The 18,696-nt window shown below is 44.8% G+C and overlaps 1 protein-coding gene across 13 annotated transcripts in view; it reads right to left on the reverse strand.

Moving 5' to 3' along the window:
• LOC146789924 (ATP-binding cassette sub-family F member 2) overlaps nucleotides 1–18,696 on the reverse strand; it is a 1,015,916-nt gene that overhangs the window by 631,682 nt on the left and 365,538 nt on the right. The gene's annotated exons all lie outside the window — the stretch shown is intronic.

Below are 18,696 nucleotides of genomic sequence, written 5' to 3' on the forward strand. Positions count from 1 at the left end.
AGGGTGAACCAACTGTACCTACCTGACCCTGGGGGACCCGCGAGTCTATGCCCAGAACCTCAACTCTGCCAGTCGAGTACTTACCTTTAAACCGATAACTCTATTTTCTTCATAGGGTAACATTGACTGGCTTTTTCATGAAATTTCTTCTAAGTGTAGACTTTTCAAATCTTACAATATTCACCAAAAATCAGCAGAGTAACAAACGAAAATACTAACCTGCTCTTAGGTGAGCTCCCAGTGCTGGATCTTGGTGCCCAGCACCGACTCTGCAAAATACTTACAACTGTACTTACCAGTAACCCAAATTTCTCCCATAGGAAATCATTGACTTTTTCTGTGAAATTTCTTTTAAGTGTCAATTTCTGCAATCTTTAAATATTCTTTAAAAATCGTATAATAAACGTAATTACTTACCTGTTTTGGATAAAGGTCCCAGTACTGAGTCTAGGCACCCAGTACTGGATTACAAAAGTAACGAGAACATACTGTACCTGCAACTTGAATTTTCTTCCATAGGGAATCATTGACTGTTTTCTCTGAAATATTTTCTGTCATCTTTTGAAATAGCTAAATATAGTTTAAAAATCACCACAGTAATTAAGCCGACTTTCATCACTTGATTCCAAGTACTGACCCAGGACTGAATCTAGGATCCAGTCCTGGAATTCCAAAAGTAATCCTAAAAGTAATCTGTTGCAAAAGACTTGAAACGTCCATTGAATTCAATGCATTATTGTGTTTAAAATAGTGTTGCCTATTGCAACCACTTGTAACTGTTTACAAAAGTCAATTGCATATTGCAAAAGTATTTATATAAAGCATCTCATTCTGAGAAAGTATATTTTAATACCTATTGTTGGTTCTAAAATATAACAAGCATATATTTTTTATATATAAACCATTGGCCTAGAGTTCAGTTATTGAGTGTGTGAGACCATTTGCTGACTGAGTGTGTACAACAAATGCTTTACACTGTCCTCTGATGTTGCCTTACTGCTCGACCAAGCTACCACTTTAGAGAGTAAGGTTACATCTAACTTTAGCCTCTGCCAAACCCTCGGGGACTGTGGACTCTGTACACCCTGTACCTATTAAGGAACAGTATATACAGAGCCACTTTCTCACAGTGGCAGCACATCAGACCATGCATGGCAGGAGGGAGGAGGCTAGTCCATGGATTCAGACAACAGAGGATAGGGAGGAGGTGGATGGGGCAGCATGCTAACTGTTCAGAGAAGGTGGGTATTAGGAACTTTATTTTTAAAATGTATGTCTGTGCGAACTACTTAAAATATGAACAAGTATGCAGCATAATCTCACTTTTATTCAGGAAGAAGAGGACGTTTGTGACTGACTCTGGGCTCACTTGGCAGAAACACCCCCTGACCCTCCACCCCCCATCGCAAAATGTAATGCCCGTGAAAAGGGTAGGTGAACGCAGTGTTATATAGAACATAGTCCTGAGAGCACGATTGAAAATGGAAACTAGATATAGTATATGGTATAAACTATGCACCAAAAAGTGTGATTATAAGATGAATTGGGGCGTGAAATATAATATGCAATACATTGTGCGCAATGACAGATTCATTGGAAAGCGCGAGATAGTACAGGCACTAGCGTGTGCTATGCGCCTTGGAGTGTAATATGCACAGGGCAGTGTTGTGTAACCTAACTAGTCTCTAAAGTTGTAATATAAAATATGTGCTGGGGAGTGTAACGTTGCATATGCACTGAGACAAAGATATGGATCCCAGATTGTAATATGTATGGCATAGCTCTGTGCGTTATAACATAGGCATCGAGGAAGGCACGTTAGATGGGGTAATATAACCCGTGCGAAGGCTAGTGCGGCATGACATTCACGGGGTGGTGTTAAAGTGCACATAGGCTAGAGTGCCATAGCATACGCACTAGCTGGTGGAATGCAACACAGAGGTGTGTGGCACTCGGCGGGCACAGGTGGGTGTAACACAGCATTGGGCTCAGCCAGGAGCGCGCTGTGACTCAAGTGAGGTTCGTCTCCTTTCCAGAGAGTAAAATAAAAAGTATTACACATCCGGTGGTGGATGTGTATTTTATTAACCGTGAGGGGGGTTTCTTGCATAGTTTGTCGAATTTTTGTCGAATCCCCTTTGAATGGCTTTGTGTGCGTGTGTATTAAATGTGCCCGTCAATAGCTACCCACGTTTATAAAATAAACGACAAGGGTGTCTGCTTGGAGTACCCACCGGTGGGGGAGCCGGGATTAGGAACGGTAGGGCGTCAGACACGTCAGAGCGTCACTAGCGGTGTAAATACATTCCACGTGGATTAATTGTATGCATAGTCGCCTTTTAATGAATATCACGCAAATCGTCATGGCGATAGGTACATACGGTTTGTCCAGCATATTCTATGTGTTTCTATAAATATATATATTTTTAAAATAAAAACAAAGGCCGGCCCCGGAGTATGGGGTTCCCGGGGCCGATTAATGCCTAGGGAGGGGGTGGGGGGGGGGGCATGTGGCCCCCTTCCATATTTTTTCTCCCCAAAAAAAATTAGGGGGCAGGCCCGGGTCCCCAGGGCCAATAAATTAGAAAAAGGGGGGGCCACACAGACCCCTTTCTTAAAAAAATAAAATAAATAAAACATCGGCATCGCGCCGGAGGCCACGGCCCCTCCTTTCAGCACTCTGCAAACGCACCCCCTGGCGAGTTGTAAGTTGGGGAATTAATTCCCCTTCAATACTGAGGGTCCCTGAGGGCCAACTAGCCCAACAGGTATCTCCAGTATACGCCAGGGAACTGTGTTGCAGACAGGAGTTCTGAGGCCACGCCCCTTTATACACCTCACTGCAACACAGCTCTGTGGCGCTTACTGGAGGTACCTAGTGGGCTAGTTTGACCCTAGGGACCCTTAGGATTCCAGGGGACTTAATCTCTCAACTTAGAACGGCCACAGGGCGCGTTAACACAGTGGTGAAGGGAGGGGATGGGGCCCGAGGTGACGTGTGCAAACATGCCCTGTGGCGCGTTTTAAGTTGGGGAAATAATTCCCTTAAAATCCTGAGGGACCCTTGGGGCCAACTAGCCCACCAGGTGCTTCCAGTAAGCGCCACTGCGCTGCGTTGCAGAGAGGTGGTGCAGGCCGTGCCCCTTACTACACCTCTCTGCAATGGCGCTTACTGGACGTACCTAGTGGGCTAGCTGGACCCTAGGGACCCTTAGGATTCAAGGGGACTTAATCTCAACTTAGAACGGCCACAGGGCGCGTTTACACAGTGGGGAAGGGAGGGGACGGGGCCTGATGCGACGTGTGCAAACACGCCCTGTGGTGCGTTTTAAGAGGTAGTTTTAATCCCCCTGCCCTATTATATACTAGGGGCTTACAGAGGAGGTCATGCTAATCACAGGGGGACCCCAATGCATAGTGTTCCCTAGTGTATGTAGGTGTTTTCACTGTATTCTGAGTGTCTTTTAACATAGCACTGGCTCTAGGACTGGTTAGTCAGACTCAGTTACCACCAGTATCTGTCAGAAAAAGTTGAGGGTACGGGATGATTTTGCAACAAGGCTTCTTACTGCTCTTCTGTTTGTTCTTTCTGCATGTTATCCTTCTTCCTGCACTTTTCGTCTTTGAGGACTTCTGTTGCTTCTCTCTGCATTTCTTTTTTTTCTTTGTGCATTTTTTCTTCTTTCTTCACATGTCCTATCTCTGTAGGCATAGTTCGAAATTAGCATTTAAAAAATCTTTGAAATTCACTGAAAAAACCATATGTTTCAGGGGCGTTAGTTAACTGGACTTTTCACTCGTACAAAACCATTGAAATAACCCCGTTATAGTTAGTTCAGCTAACTGTAACTCGCACGCCTGCAATGCACTGCACTGCTGATGATGATGATGATGTCACATATTACATCACTCATGACATGTCAGTGACATCACTTAGGACATCAATGAGGACATCTCAATTGACATCATCCTTGTGAGAGTGGCAGACCTCTCACCCTAATATAACCTTTGATACACATTCAAAAATCGAAACTAAAAATTTCAAAACAATGGACATACCAATACCAGTTACAACAACCTATTCAGTAATTCTAAGATCCACATACATATCCACTCATTCACCAACAGTCCTATACAGTCACTCATACATGTACTCACTCATATGTACTCATACACCTATACATCCTGTTACACAACGCCACTCATCCATAGAGTTACTCACACAGTCACTCATGCTAATAAAGAATCAAACATCCATTTACTTGCATATAGTTATACACACACCACCACACTTCTACAGAAACTTACACATACTTAGTCTTTTAAACAATCACTTATAGAAACACATACTTATTCATCCAGGAACTCTCCCAATCTCTCTCACATATATTCACTTATATACACCAATAGTCACATATACTAGTTTAAAACATATGTAGTTACTCAGAGACACTATTGAGACAGTCATTCACTCACTAACACCCATGCACACACTCATCCACCCATACAGTCCTGCACACATGCGGTCTTCAACACATACAACCAGTGAGTAACTCATTCATGCACCTATGCACTACATAATACCCCCCACCGAACCATACAGACACTCATACTGATACTCAAAAAAACTACTAATAACCTATATAGACATTCATGTAGCTACTCACTAACCCATGCAGCCACTTATACACAAAGTGAGAGACTGATGCGGATATTTACATATTTAAACATTACTCACTAAGCTATGTATTCACTAAGATACACTTAGTTATACAATAACTTTTTCAAAAACAAATCATCCATTTAGACACTTATATACCCATTTATTCTTCCATCGACCTTGAGATATACATATATAAAACATTTAATTTTCAGAAAAACACACATTCACTGGATGACGTCATCAGTGATGTCATAGTGATGTCATCAGTGATGTCACGGACCATGTCATGAGTGATGTAATATGTGACGTCAGCAATGCATTGCGGGCGCGCGAGTTATGGTTAGCTGAACTGACGGGGGAATTTCAATGGTTTTGTACAAGTGTAAAGTCCAGCTAACTAACGTGCCTGAAACCTATGTTTTTTTCAGTGAGAATATAATATATATATATCTCCTTTTGTTGTAGCTCAATGGCGCCGAATCCTTGGTGCGTCTTTTGCGGTGCAGCTTCCACGGCAGAGCCAAGTCGTATATTTATGTTTTCCAACCCTCTTTTGCAAGAAGAATGGAGGCGCACTCACGGGTACTTTTCACGGTGTTTCTATTTTTATTTAATCCTTAAATCACGGGTCATCGCTTCAACCAACGCGTTTCAGTCTCCTCCGAGACCTTGATCAAGGTGGGTTTGAAAATATATATTATATATATATATATATATTCACTTAATAAACCATAGGTTTCACACATGTTATAGTTGGCTGGACATTTCACTCGTAAAAAAACCATTGAAATTCCCCCGTTATAGTTAGTTCAGATAACTAACTCGCGCGACCGCAATCCACTGCTGATGACGTCACATATTACATCACTCATGACATGGTCAGTGGCATCACTGATGACATCATCCTTGTGATAGAGTGGCGGTCACGCGAGTTATAGTTATCTGAACTAACTATAACGGGGGAATTTCAATGGTTTTTTACGAGTGAAATGTCCAGCTAACTATAACATGTGTGAAACCTATGGTTTTTTTAAGTGAATTTGCAAGGTTTTTTAAATGCTAATTCCTAACTATAACATGTGTGAAACCTATGGTTTTTTTAAGTGAATTTGTAAGGTTTTTTAAATGCTAAGTTATGTATGTTTTATTATATTTTTTATATATTTATTTTACAATAAGCTACCTATGTATATAGTTAGATTGACTGTATCCTGTAATATGGAATGGCTCGTTTAAAATGTTTTTTTTTTTTTTTGTTTCACTGTGCGCGCACCCCGCGTTTTTTGGAAAAAAATATAAAAAAAATTCACCCTTCGGGGTCCTTCAGGGACCCCCTGACAAAGGCTAGGGGGTCAGGAACTCTACCCTGCCCCCTTTTCACGTTCTCCACCTTTCTTTTTTCACTGTCACACACAAAAACAAACAAAATGGCGGCCGACACTTGCTGATTTCGACCGATTCGAATGTTGACTGACATGTAACCACCAATCAGAATTACGCTCACGCACGGTGCGCGCATATAGATATATATGTACTTTTAACTGGAATTTTCTCAGGAACTACTGAACAGGCACATCCCTGACCTGAGGACTACCTCTTTGCCAAATTTCAAGTAATTCTGTTCAGCCGTTCAGGCTGTACCTTCGACTAAAGGTCCTATGGGAAAATGCATGGGGAAAAGGCGTTTTGGGACCCCCCTTTTTTCTCAGCCCCCGCTTGACGAATCACCCCGAGACTTTCAGGGTAGGAGCTGAGCGCCCCATTAGTTTTGAAAATTTCGCGAGGATTCGTCAACCGGCACCAAAGTTATTCAAAATAGAATTTTCAGATTTCCTATGGAAACACTGTCCTAACTATAACTATCTACTGGCGACCGCCAGTAGATTTAGATTATGTATGTGTATGTGTATATATATATGTGTATATATATATATATGTGTATATATATATATATATATATCACCAACAGTCCCGATAATGGAGAAGGCTGTCAGATAGGGTGGTCCGAGTTGGGGGTAATCGGCAGCCCCAATTATAAAACTCCAAACTTTTCTTATGCAAAAGTAAACACGGACTCCCAGGAGATTTGCAGTTCTAAAGCTTGTTTAATAGACTGCACACAACAACGCGTTTCAGCTTTCGCCTTGTTCACGTTAAAGAGAATACTGTTTGAATAAAGTTAAATACAATTGATTAAGCGCAAAATAGACAACAGACTCAACTAAACCACATAATGGTACAGGGAGATGGTAATATGGCGGCCATCTTAGCCTGGCGCAAAATTCATTCAAAAAAACTTGTAATGTAAAATAACACTACAAAAATTATATTATAAATAAAGCAACAGTGATTAAATTTGATTATCACAGCTCAATAATGTTTTCAGTAAAAGTGAAAAGCAAATCATACCCCATATCATACAAAAAGACGTATATGAATATACATAAAGCAAAATGCGCTAATATAGCCCTAGTGGGCAAAACACAGGTGTTCAAACCTAGATACCTTCATACAAAAATTGCTTGCCTAATAAGCAAATCTCTATTACTGTATCAGATAGAGTCATCGATGTACAACATTCCTCCTACATATATAGCCCCAGTGGGCAAAAGAAAAGTACAATGCTATAGACAATTTACTTAAGCGTGATACGAATTTCAAGTTCATCAGAAGGCCTCAGCATAATAATGGTACCAATCCCTGAAAAACATAATAAAACAAAGCAAAAACAGATTTAATATCACATAATTCTAGCCTCAGTAATAGCAATATAATAATAACAGTTTTAGTTGTGCAGATGTACAGATAACTCCTCACTCGAGTTCAACCCTTTAGGAAACATAGTCTCGAAGTCCACAATAAATCTAGACTCCAATTGTCTTAAATGAAGTACTTTGTTCCCTCCACGTACAGTATCCATAACAGCATCTAATACCACCATTTTAAGCAGCCGTTCATTTTGGGCATGTTGCTCGAAAAAATGTCGTGCCACAGGGTATTGTTTATTGTTATGGCGCAGCGCCCTTACATGTTCTAGCACGATGAATGGTGCTACCAATATATGCCTTATTACAAGGACATACTAGTGCATAAACACAATACATAGTGTTACAAGTGAGAGCTTTTTTGATCTTAAATTTTTGGCTCATGCTGCAGAATTTTACCTCCGTACAATCCACACTGTATCTACAAGCCTTACAGTTTTTGCAGCAACGGAATCCTGGCCTGCCACTGCTCTTTAAGGTCGTGTCACTAGTAATAACATTAGGACTTAGCTCATCCCTCAGAGAGTTGCTTCTCTTAAAAGTGACTTGCGGATGGTTCGTCAGATGTTTTTTAAGGTTATTGTCAGTCATCAACACGTGCCAGTGTTTATCCAGAACACGGCGCAAATCATGCGCCTTTCCAGAATATGTGGTTATGAAACGGAGGCTTTCCATTTCTGATGCACGTGGTGCTGGATGTAACAACTCATTCCGTGCCACAGCATCAGCTTTTTTACAAGCTTCTTTGATGGTATGGGAGCGATAGCCTCTGTCTCTAAAGCGTTGCACCATATTGGCTTTTTCATTAAGATACCTGTTCTCCGTACTACAATTGCGCTTCGCGCGTAGTAATTCCCCATATGGGATGCTGCATACCAATTTCCGAGGATGGGAGCTTGACGCACTTAGAATGCTGTTACCGGCGGTCTTTTTATGGTAAAGATGTGTGTGTATAGTTTGGTCACTGATCTCCACCCTAACATCTAGGAACTCAACAGAGGTTCTACTAGCATGCTTGGTGAAGACCAAATTGTATGGGTTGTCATTTAGTTTATCTACAAAAGCACTGGCAGAGTTGAGGTCACCTTTCCAAATTAAAAAGATGTCGTCAATATATCGGAGCCACAGGACACAGTTGGAAAAGTCTTCCAACTGCCAGGCCACCTGCTCCTCCCACCAGCCCATGACAAGATTGGCATAGCTGGGGGCGAAGCAGGTGATGGGCACCTGCTTCGCCCCCAGCTATGCCAATCTTGTCATGCTTTTGTAGATAAACTAAATGACAACCCATACAATTTGGTCTTCACCAAGCATGCTAGTAGAACCTCTGTTGAGTTCCTAGATGTTAGGGTGGAGATCAGTGACCAAACTATACACACACATCTTTACCGTAAAAAGACCGCCGGTAACAGCATTCTAAGTGTGTCAAGCTCCCATCCTCTGAAATTGGTATGCAGCATCCCATATGGGGAATTACTACGCGGGAAGCGCAATTGTAGTACGGAGAACAGCTATCTTAATGAAAAAGCCAATATGGTGCAACGCTTTAGAGACAGAGGCTATCACTCACATACCATCAAAGAAGCTGGTAAAAAAGCTGATGCTGTGGCACGGAATGAGTTGTTACATCCAGCACCACGTGCATCAGAAATGGAAAGCCTCCGTTTCATAACCACATATTCTGGAAAGGCGCATGATTTGCGCCGTGTTCTGGATAAACACTGGCACGTGTTGATGACTGACAACAACCTTAAAAAACATCTGACGAACCATCCGCAAGTCACTTTTAAGAGAAGCAACTCTCTGAGGGATGAACTAAGTCCTAATGTTATTACTAGTGACACGACCTTAAAGAGCAGTGGCAGGCCAGGATTCCGTTGCTGCAAAAACTGTAAGGCTTGTAGATACAGTGTGGATTGTACGGAGGTACAATTCTGCAGCATGAGCCAAAAATTTAAGATCAAAAAAGCTCACTTGTAACACTATGTATTGTGTTTATGCACTAGTATGTCCTTGTAATAAGGCATATATTGTAAGGGCGCTGCGCCATAACAATAAACAATACCCTGTGGCACGACATTTTTTCGAGCAACATGCCCAAAATGAACGGCTGCTTAAAATGGTGGTATTGGATGCTGTTATGGATACTGTACGTGGAGGGAACAAAGTACTTCATTTAAGACAATTGGAGTCTAGATTTATTGTGGACTTCGAGACGGTTTCCTAAAGGGTTGAACTCGAGTGAGGAGTTATCTGTACATCTGCACAACTAAAACTGTTATTATTATATTGCTATTACTGAGGCTAGAATTATGTGATATTAAATCTGTTTTTGCTTTTTTTTATTATGTTTTTCAGGGATTGGTACCATTATTATGCTGAGGCCTTCTGATGAACTTGAAAATCGTATCACGCTTAAGTAAATTGTCTATAGCATTGTACTTTTCTTTTGCCCACTGGGGCTATATATGTAGGAGGAATTTTGTACATCGATGACTATCTGATACAGTAATAGAGATTTGCTTATTAGGCAAGTAATTTTTGTATGAAGGTATCCAGGTTTAAACACCTGTGTTTTGCCCACTAGGGCTATATTAGCGCATTTTGCTTGATGTATATTTATATACGTCTTTTTGTATGATATGGGGTATGATTTGCTTTTCACTTTCACTGAAAACATTATTGAGCTGTGATAATCAAATTTAATCACTGTTGCTTTATTTATAATTTTTGTAGTGTTATTTTACATTACAAGTTTTTTTGAATGAATTTTGCACCAGGCTAAGATGGCCGCCATATTACCATCTCCCTGTACCATTATGTGGTTTAGTTGAGTGTTGTCTATTTTGCGCTTAATCAATTGTATTTAACTTTATTCAAACAGTATTTTCTTTAACGTGAACAAGGCGAAAGCTGAAACGCGTTGTTGTGTGTAGTCTATTAAACAAGCTTTAGAACTGCAAATCTCCTGGGAGTCCGTGTTTACTTTTGCATAAGAAAAGTTTGGATGGATAGATATATATATATATATATATATATATATATATAATATGCTACTTACCAGTATGCATCTGTTCTTGGCATGTAGAGCTGCAGAGTCACACACTGAGGATAAGATCGCCATCTGGTGTTGGGCTCGGATGATTGCAGGTTGTTGTTGTCTTCGGAAGAAGCCTTTGGTCACGAGGTAGGTGACTCCTCCCCTGGACAACAGTGCGCATGGGCATCCACTCCATCGTCAGATTGTTTTTCGCCATGATGGGCAAAGATGGTGTATAGAAATGAAAAGAAAGGATGTCCATGTGCGATGTCTAAGTAAGACAAATGCTGGAACAGATACAGGTCCCGGGGAGGCGGGTGGGCGTGTGTGACTCTGCAGCTCTACATGCCAAGAACAGATGCATACTGGTAAGTAGCATATTCCGTTCGAGGCATATGAGCTGCAGATCACACACTGAGGATAGATTATACAGCAGTGTCTCCCCTTAGCGGTGGTCACCTGTATCTGTTGCAGCAGTTTGAAATAAAGTTTTTAGGACAGGCTGGCCCACTGAGGCCTGTTTGGCTTGCACATCAACACAGTAGTGTTTAGTGAAGGTATGCGTGGTAGACCACGTGGCTGCCTTGCAAATGTCTTCTAAGGGAATGTTACCTAAGAAGGCCATAGAAGCCCCTATTTTGCGCGTGGAGTGCGCCCTAGGGGGAACTGTAAGAGTGCGTTTAGCCTTTTGGTAGCATATTTGGATGCACTTAACTATCCACAGGGCTATACCGGATTTGGAGAAGAGATTGCCTTTATGTGGTGGTGCGAAAGCAACAAAATGTTGTTTTGTCTTTCGAAAAGGTTTTGTCCTGTCGATGTAATAAAGCAAGGCTCTTTTAACATCTAAGGTGTGTAGGGCCCTTTCAGCTACGGAGTCTGGGTTAGGGAAAAAGACCGGTAGCTCTACTGATTGGTTAAGGTGGAAAGGGGAAATCACTTTTGGAAGAAATTTAGGATTTGTCCTAAGAACTACTTTGTTACGGTGTAGTTGTAAAAAAGGTTCCTCTAGCGTAAGGGCTTGTATTTCACTTACTCTTCGTAGGGAAGTGCTTGCGACAAGGAAGGCTACCTTCCATGTTAGGAACTGTAATTCACATTTGTGCATAGGTTCAAATGGGGGACCCATAAGTCTTGTTAGAACAACATTGAGATTTCACCCTGGGGAAGGTGGTAATCTTGGGGGAAGAATTCTTTTCAGACCTTCCATAAACGCTTTGATGGCTGGTACCTTAAAGAGGGACAGGTGTTCCCTATTTTGCAAGTAGGCTGCCAAGGCTGCTAGGTGTAAACGTATGGAGGAATACACTAGATTGCATCTTTGCAAGTGTAGTAGATCGCAAATGATGTTTTGGATGGAAGCGTCTAATGGATGTATGTCATTATTAGCGCAGTAGATGGCAAATCGTTTCCATTTTGCGGCGTAACATGCTCTAGTAGTAGGTCGTCTGGCTTCCTTTATGATATTCATACAGTCTGGAGGGAGGTTGAGGTACCCGAACTCTAAGACCTCAGGAGCCAGATCGCTAGGTTCAGTGTTTGAGGATCTGGGTGTCTGATTTCTCCATGGTTCTGGGTTAACAGATCCGGGGAGAGGTGTAGCTTTTGATGTGGAACTAAAGATAGTTCCAGAAGTGTGGTGAACCACGGTTGACGTGCCCAAGTGGGAGCTACCAGAATTAGTGTTAGCGACTGTTTCAGTTTGCGTACCACAAATGGAACGAGTGGGAGAGGCGGAAAAGCGTATGCAAATCTGCCTGACCAGTTCATCCATAGGGCATTGCCCTTCGACTGTGGGTGTGGAAACCTGGCGGCGAAGGTTGGGCATTTTGTGTTTTCGGGAGTGGCGAACAGGTCTATGTCTGGTTGTCCCCATTTTTGGAAGAATGGGAGTAGAACCTTGGGGTGTAATTCCCATTCGTGGATCTGCTGTGTGTGGCGACTTAGGAGGTCGGCCACTTGGTTGTGGATTCCTGGGAGATGTTCTGCTAACAGGTAGATGTTTTGGGGAATTGCCCATCTCCAGATTTGCTGGGACAGTTGGAGAGAATGTGTCCCCCCTTGCTTCTGTATATAATACATTGTCGTCATGTTGTCTGTGCGTATGAGGACAGTTTTGTTCTTTAGGTGTACCTGAAAGGATTTTAGTGCCAAGAACACTGCTAGGAGTTCTAGGTGATTGATGTGGAGCAGTTTTTGTTGACTGGTCCATCTGCCCTGAGTGGTATGTTGAAGGAGGTGGGCTCCCCACCCCGTGAGAGATGCGTCGGTAGTCAGCACAAGTTGTGGAAGAGGCTGTAAGAACGGCCGCCCTTTGGACAGGTTGATGGTGTTCCACCATTTCAGTGAGCGAAGTGAGCGACTGTCCACCAACACCAGATCGGTAAGTTGTCCGTGAGCTTGGTTCCACTGTTGTGCTAGACATTCCTGTAAGGGACGCATTTGAAGTCGTGCGTGTGGGACTATGGAGATGCACGACGCCATCATGCCTAGGAGCTGCATGAACACTCTTGCTGGAAGAGATTGATGAGTTTGAAATTGAGAGATGAGATTTTGTATACTGGTTATCCTGGCAGTGCTGGGATAAGCTATGGCTTTGGATGTATCTATGGTTGCTCCTAGATACTGGTGTAAGTGGGAGGGCTGTAGATGGGATTTGGGGTAGTTGATAGTGAATCCCAAGTTGTGGAGGGTTTGAATAGTTTGATGAGTGTGGAGAACGCATTTTTGGTGGGTATTGGCTTTTATGAGCCAATCGTCCAGATAGGGGAAGACATGGATCTGTTGTCTTCTGAGGTGCGCTGCCACGACTGCTAAGCACTTGGTGAACACTCTGGGTGCTGTTGTTACTCCGAATGGGAGAACTGTAAATTGATAGTGTTGCCCATCTACTACAAATCGTAGATATTTTCTGTGAGCGGGATGCATAGGGATGTGAAAGTACGCGTCCTTGAGGTCCAATGTGGCGAGGAAGTCTCCCTGTTGTAATAGTGGGAGGACTTGTTGGAGGGTGGTCATATGAAAATGATCTGATTGTATATACTGGTTTAGTAGTCTGAGATCCAGTATGGGCCTTAACGTTTTGTCCTTTTTGGGAAGGAGGAAGTATAGGGAATATACTCCTGTGCCCTGATGTTGAAGAGGGACTGGTTCTATCGCATGTTTTTGTAACAGGGATTGAACTTCTTGTTTGAGGAGAGAGAGATGATGTGAGGACATTGGACGTTGTTTGGGAGGTATGTTTGGGGGGGATTGTATTAGTTCGAGGCAGTAGCCAGACTGGATAATTTGTCTTACCCACCTGTCTGTGGTGATGGAAGTCCAGACAGGTAGGAATTGTTGGAGCCGCCCCCCGACCGGAGTGGAATGGTCTGGGGGGAGTGGTGGCAAGTCACTGTTTAGTGGCTGGGGAGGAGCGGGTGTTGTTGCCCCGCCCTCGACCTTTGTTATTGTTTCCCCTATAACCCCCTCGAAAATATCCTCTGTTAGGGGATGTTTGTCCAGAATTTTTAAAGGTGGACGTGGTCTCAGTTCCCAGATTTTTGGAGGCTCCTCTATAAAAGGAGCGACGAAAGGAACCCCGGTTTTGAGGAGACTGCAGTGCTCCCATAGATTTGGCAGTCTCATTATCTTTTTTCATTTTTTCTAATGCAGTGTCCACTGCAGGGCCAAATAGCTGCTCTTGGTTGAAAGGTTGAGCTAGAATTGTGGTTTGAACCTCCGGTTTAAAACCGGAAATACGAAGCCAGGCATGTCGTCTGAGTACGACGCTGGTATTGACCGCCCTAGAAGCAGTGTCTGCCGCATCTAAGGCGCATTTAATGGAGGCATTAGATATTAATTTGCCTTCTTGAATGAGGTCAGTAGCCTGGGATTTAAAGGGCTCAGGCAGATGTTGCATAAGGTCCTCAAGTTGGTCATAATGCGCCCTATCATACCGGGCTAACAGGGCTTGGGTATTGGCAATACGCCAGTGGTTTGCCGCCTGTGCGGCGACTCGTTTGCCTGAGGCCTCTAAAAGCTTAGACTCCTTGTCTGGGGGAGGTGTTTCTCCAGTTGTCTGCGAGTTAACACGCTTCCTGGCATTTGACACGACCAAGGAGTCTAAAGGGAGCTGAGCCTTAATGTATGCAGGGTCCTGCGGGGCTGGTCTGTACTTTTTTTCGATGCGGGGGTTGAGAACCCTAGCTCTAACAGGGTCTTTAAAGACTTCAGTGGCATGCTTTATAACCCCATTAATCATGGGCAGTATGTGAACAGCTTTTTGTGACTGCTCAAAAGTATCGAGGAGAAAGTCCTCTTCAAGGGCGTCCGTGTGCATTGCGAGGCCATGGAATGTTGCTGCACTATTTATGAGTTGGCCAAACCCCAAATGGTCATCAGGAGGGGAGGGCTTGGAAGGGTAGGTAGCGGGGTCAGGCATGTCAGGTATTGGGTAAGACCAGTCATCTACTGGTACTGTGTCTGGGAACGTAAAAGGGTCGTTTGGATCAAGAGGATCATTAAATAAATCAGGGTCCGCCCCTCCCCCTAAATCATCATTATCATCCTGTGGAGGTGGTGAATGAGAAGGAGATAGTAAAGGTAAAGGAGAAGGAGGAGGAGGAGGAGGGGGGATGGGTTAGGAGGTAACACAGGAGAGGAAGGACGAAGTGGTGAAGTAGCACAGTCCTTCTTCCGTATGGGAGCTGGAGGTGGTGTGATGTCCAGCTTCCGTTTCTTGTATGGGACTGCAGTCACATGGACGGTTTCGGGATTGATGTAGATCCGCTTTTGATGAGGATCTGGGCGAAAAAGTTCATCCGGCTCCGAAAGTGGTGGTGGCGATGGCCATTTCGGATGTTTATTAACTTTTTTCGGTGTGGACGGAGATTTCGGCGCCGATGGAGTCTTCGGAGCCGATGGAACTTTTAGGCATCGATGTCGAAGAACGTTTCGGTGCCGGTGGAGACTTCGGTGCCGAGGAACGTTTTGGTGCCGAAGGAGATTTCGGTCTTGAAGCCTGTTTCGGTGCCGACAGTGGAGTTTTCGGTGCCGAAGGTATTATAGGCACAATAACATGAGGTTTGCTCGAGCCCGAGCCACCTACAGGCTTAGATGTCTTCGGAGCCGGGCCCGAGGGCGGGGCTTCTGAAGAGGATTTTCGGTCGCGACTGGGCCCAACTGGCGGAGTCTTGACCAATGTCTTTTTGGATGGGGCAGGGGCAGGGGGGGTGGTACTCACACGCTGCCCTGGTGTGACGAGGTCATCGGAATCGTCGGCCTCGGACACGATCGAGATCTTCGGTGTCATCTTCAGGAACATCCTGAGCAAAGATGTCCTCCGGTTCTGGAGCCATAATGTGGCGTCGAGCTCTTCGGTCCCGGAGGGTCTTCTTGGAACGGAAAGCGGCACAAGCTGGACAGTTCGATTCGTTGTGTTCCGGCGACAGGCAGAGGTTGCAAACCTCGTGGAGGTCACTGTGGGGGAACTTCGCTCTACACTGGGGGCATTTTTTAAAGGGTGTCCTGTCCATCAGCCGCTTCCGGAACCGGTCCGAGTTGATTTCGACGTCGATGAATGAAGATTGAGAAGTTATTTTGATTGCTGGAAGTTTTCTGCTGGAGCGGAAAAAAGTTCATCCGAACCCAATGGCGGAAAAAAACAATCTGACGATTGAGTGGATGCCCATGCGCACTGTTGTCCAGGGGAGGAGTCACCTACCTCGTGACCAAAGGCTTCTTCCGAAGAAACAACAACCTGCAATCATCCGAGCCCAACACCAGATGGCGATCTTATCCTCAGTGTGTGATCTGCAGCTCATATGCCTCGAACATATATATATATATATATACATATACACACATATATACATACACATACATACACATATATACATACATACACATACATACACACATTTGTATATGTTGTTCATATATAATTTTTATTATTTCCGGGTTCCCCGCACATGGGCAGGAATATTCAGTGCTAATGACTTTAATGAGGATTCCCCTGGAAGAGAACACCCTCCCTATCCTGCCACTCTCCTGTGGGAGGGGGGGCAGTAGCCTAGTCCCGATTGGGCAGGGCTTCCCAACTTCATGATGGCGAGAGCCCGGAGATGTGCTTCACCTCGCCTCCCCCACCTGAGGGGTGGGGTTGGCAGAGGCTGGCACACCACCTTTCCTTCCTTGGGGTTTCCGGCAAGTCTTCACGCCAGAGTGGGGGTCAGAACCGGTGGGGGCCAGTTGCTGAGTACAGCAAGTGGCCTGGAGAAGCTCACAAAGGCGGAATGCCTTTGAAGCTTCCCCTGCCTATCCTGGGGGATGAGACCTAGCACCTCGCCCAGGATGTGCATTGTTGCAGGCCCAGGAGAGCGGATGGCTCTCTACCCAGGGATCCAGCAAAAGGTCTGCTGTGTGGCAGCCTAGGCAGCCCCTCAGACAAGACGTGGAATGTAGGTTAGGTTCAGGGGGCATCTCTAAGATGCCCTCTGTTGTGCATTGTACATTAAATCCTGCACTGGCATCAGTGCGGGTTTAATGTGCTGAGAAGTTTGAAACCAAACTTCAGTCTTCAGTGGAGCCATCATGGTGCTGTGGAGTTCGTGGTAACGATCTCCCAGCACCATATTCTCTTAAATGGCAGCACTGCACTTACAGTGCCCAGGAATGGACCTCGGTACTGTAGGGGCACAGGGCTCATGCACCTGTACCCACATCACTGGCATAGGGCACCCAGCTAGCGGGATGGCTGATGTATGCCAGGGCAGTGTGTGTTGTGGGCATGGCACACAGCGATGTGTGCCATGTCGACTGTTTTGTTCTGTACCCAGACACTCAGCCTGCAAGGGCAGTGTGTGTTTGTGTCAGGGTACAGGGCCTCTAAGAGTGGCACAATGAGTGCTGCAGCCCTTAGGTGCCTTCCCTGGTCACAAGGCCCTGGGTACCTAGAGTACCATTTACCAGGGGCTGACATGTGGCCAGGGTTTATCAATTTGGTTTTAGCACAGTTTTTAGGGAAGGAACATAGGCCCCGGGCACCTGATTGGCAGGAGCCCAGGGCACACTCAAAGTACATTCAGCAGTTCACCAAAAAGCAGGGGCATACCATGCAAGAAAGATGGCACTTTCTCACAGCTAGAGCTCTGGAGGGCTGGGAAACCTTGTTGGCTACGGTGGCCCACTTCAACTCAGGCCAGAGGCGACGGGTGCAGTGGTGACTTCGTGTATCGGGTTTTGGAGGTTCCAGAGGCCTCGGGAGTTTTTTCTTTTGGAATTTCTGCAGGACACAAGGAACATTTCTGCTGTTCTTTGGGAGGTCACGGTCTTTATTGAAGGAAGGCAGTCCTCCCAGGTTTGCGAGGCACAGCGCAGGACCAGTTGTCTTTGGCGCAGGATCAACAGAGAACGGCAGACAAGACAGTTGGGCTGGGGACACATCAGGTGCTCTCTTCAGTCTTCTGCTTTTGCGGCTCTTCTTGTTCTTCGTAGGTCATTGGCATCTGCTTCTCTAGTGCCAGGGACTTACCGAAATAATGAATTTAGGGGTGTCAGGGGAGTTTAGGGTAGTAGCGAATGGACTACTCACCCTTGGGGTCATTAAGATCCATATATGACCACTTCCTGTGGGAAGTGGCAATAACCCGGTCCCAGAATTCCCATGTATGCCATCACAAAGATGGCTACTTCTAAAAAAATCGTATCCACCTCACAGTAGCCCACTTTAAGTGTGGTACTAGCCTGGAGGTGGCACGCCTACCTGACTAGCTAATCTTCCCACCAGGACAGGTGCCAAGGCGGCTCTGGACAGTAGAGGGGGGCTCCCCTCCTTAGAGGGGAGCCAGATTCGCATTCCAAAAGGCGGCACTTTCTTAGGTCGCCGGCCCAAGGAGGCTAATCAGTAGTTCATCCTGTGGGTGGTGGTGTTACACCCTCAGCACGGACAGGCTTTTTTCTGGGTGTCCCGATAGCAAAGGCTCTCACCTTAGGAGGTCAGAACAGCATTTTGGGCTGCAGGATGACTAAAACTAGTCAGCAAGCAAACCCAAGGCCTCTCAGGTTTTCAGGGGGCACCTCTCAGGTGCCCTCTGGGTACATGACATAGGCATCAATGTGGAATTACCAATACGAGATGTTTGATACCAAATATCCCTATTTTCAGTGAAGACATCATGTAGCTTGGAAACTCGTTTTCACCAGTGTCCAGCACATGCTTTAAAATGGCTTCCCTGGTCACTTGCAAT

The sequence above is a fragment of the Triturus cristatus genome, chromosome 10 (assembly GCF_964204655.1).
Source record: "Triturus cristatus chromosome 10, aTriCri1.1, whole genome shotgun sequence".
Taxonomy (NCBI): domain Eukaryota; kingdom Metazoa; phylum Chordata; class Amphibia; order Caudata; family Salamandridae; genus Triturus; species Triturus cristatus.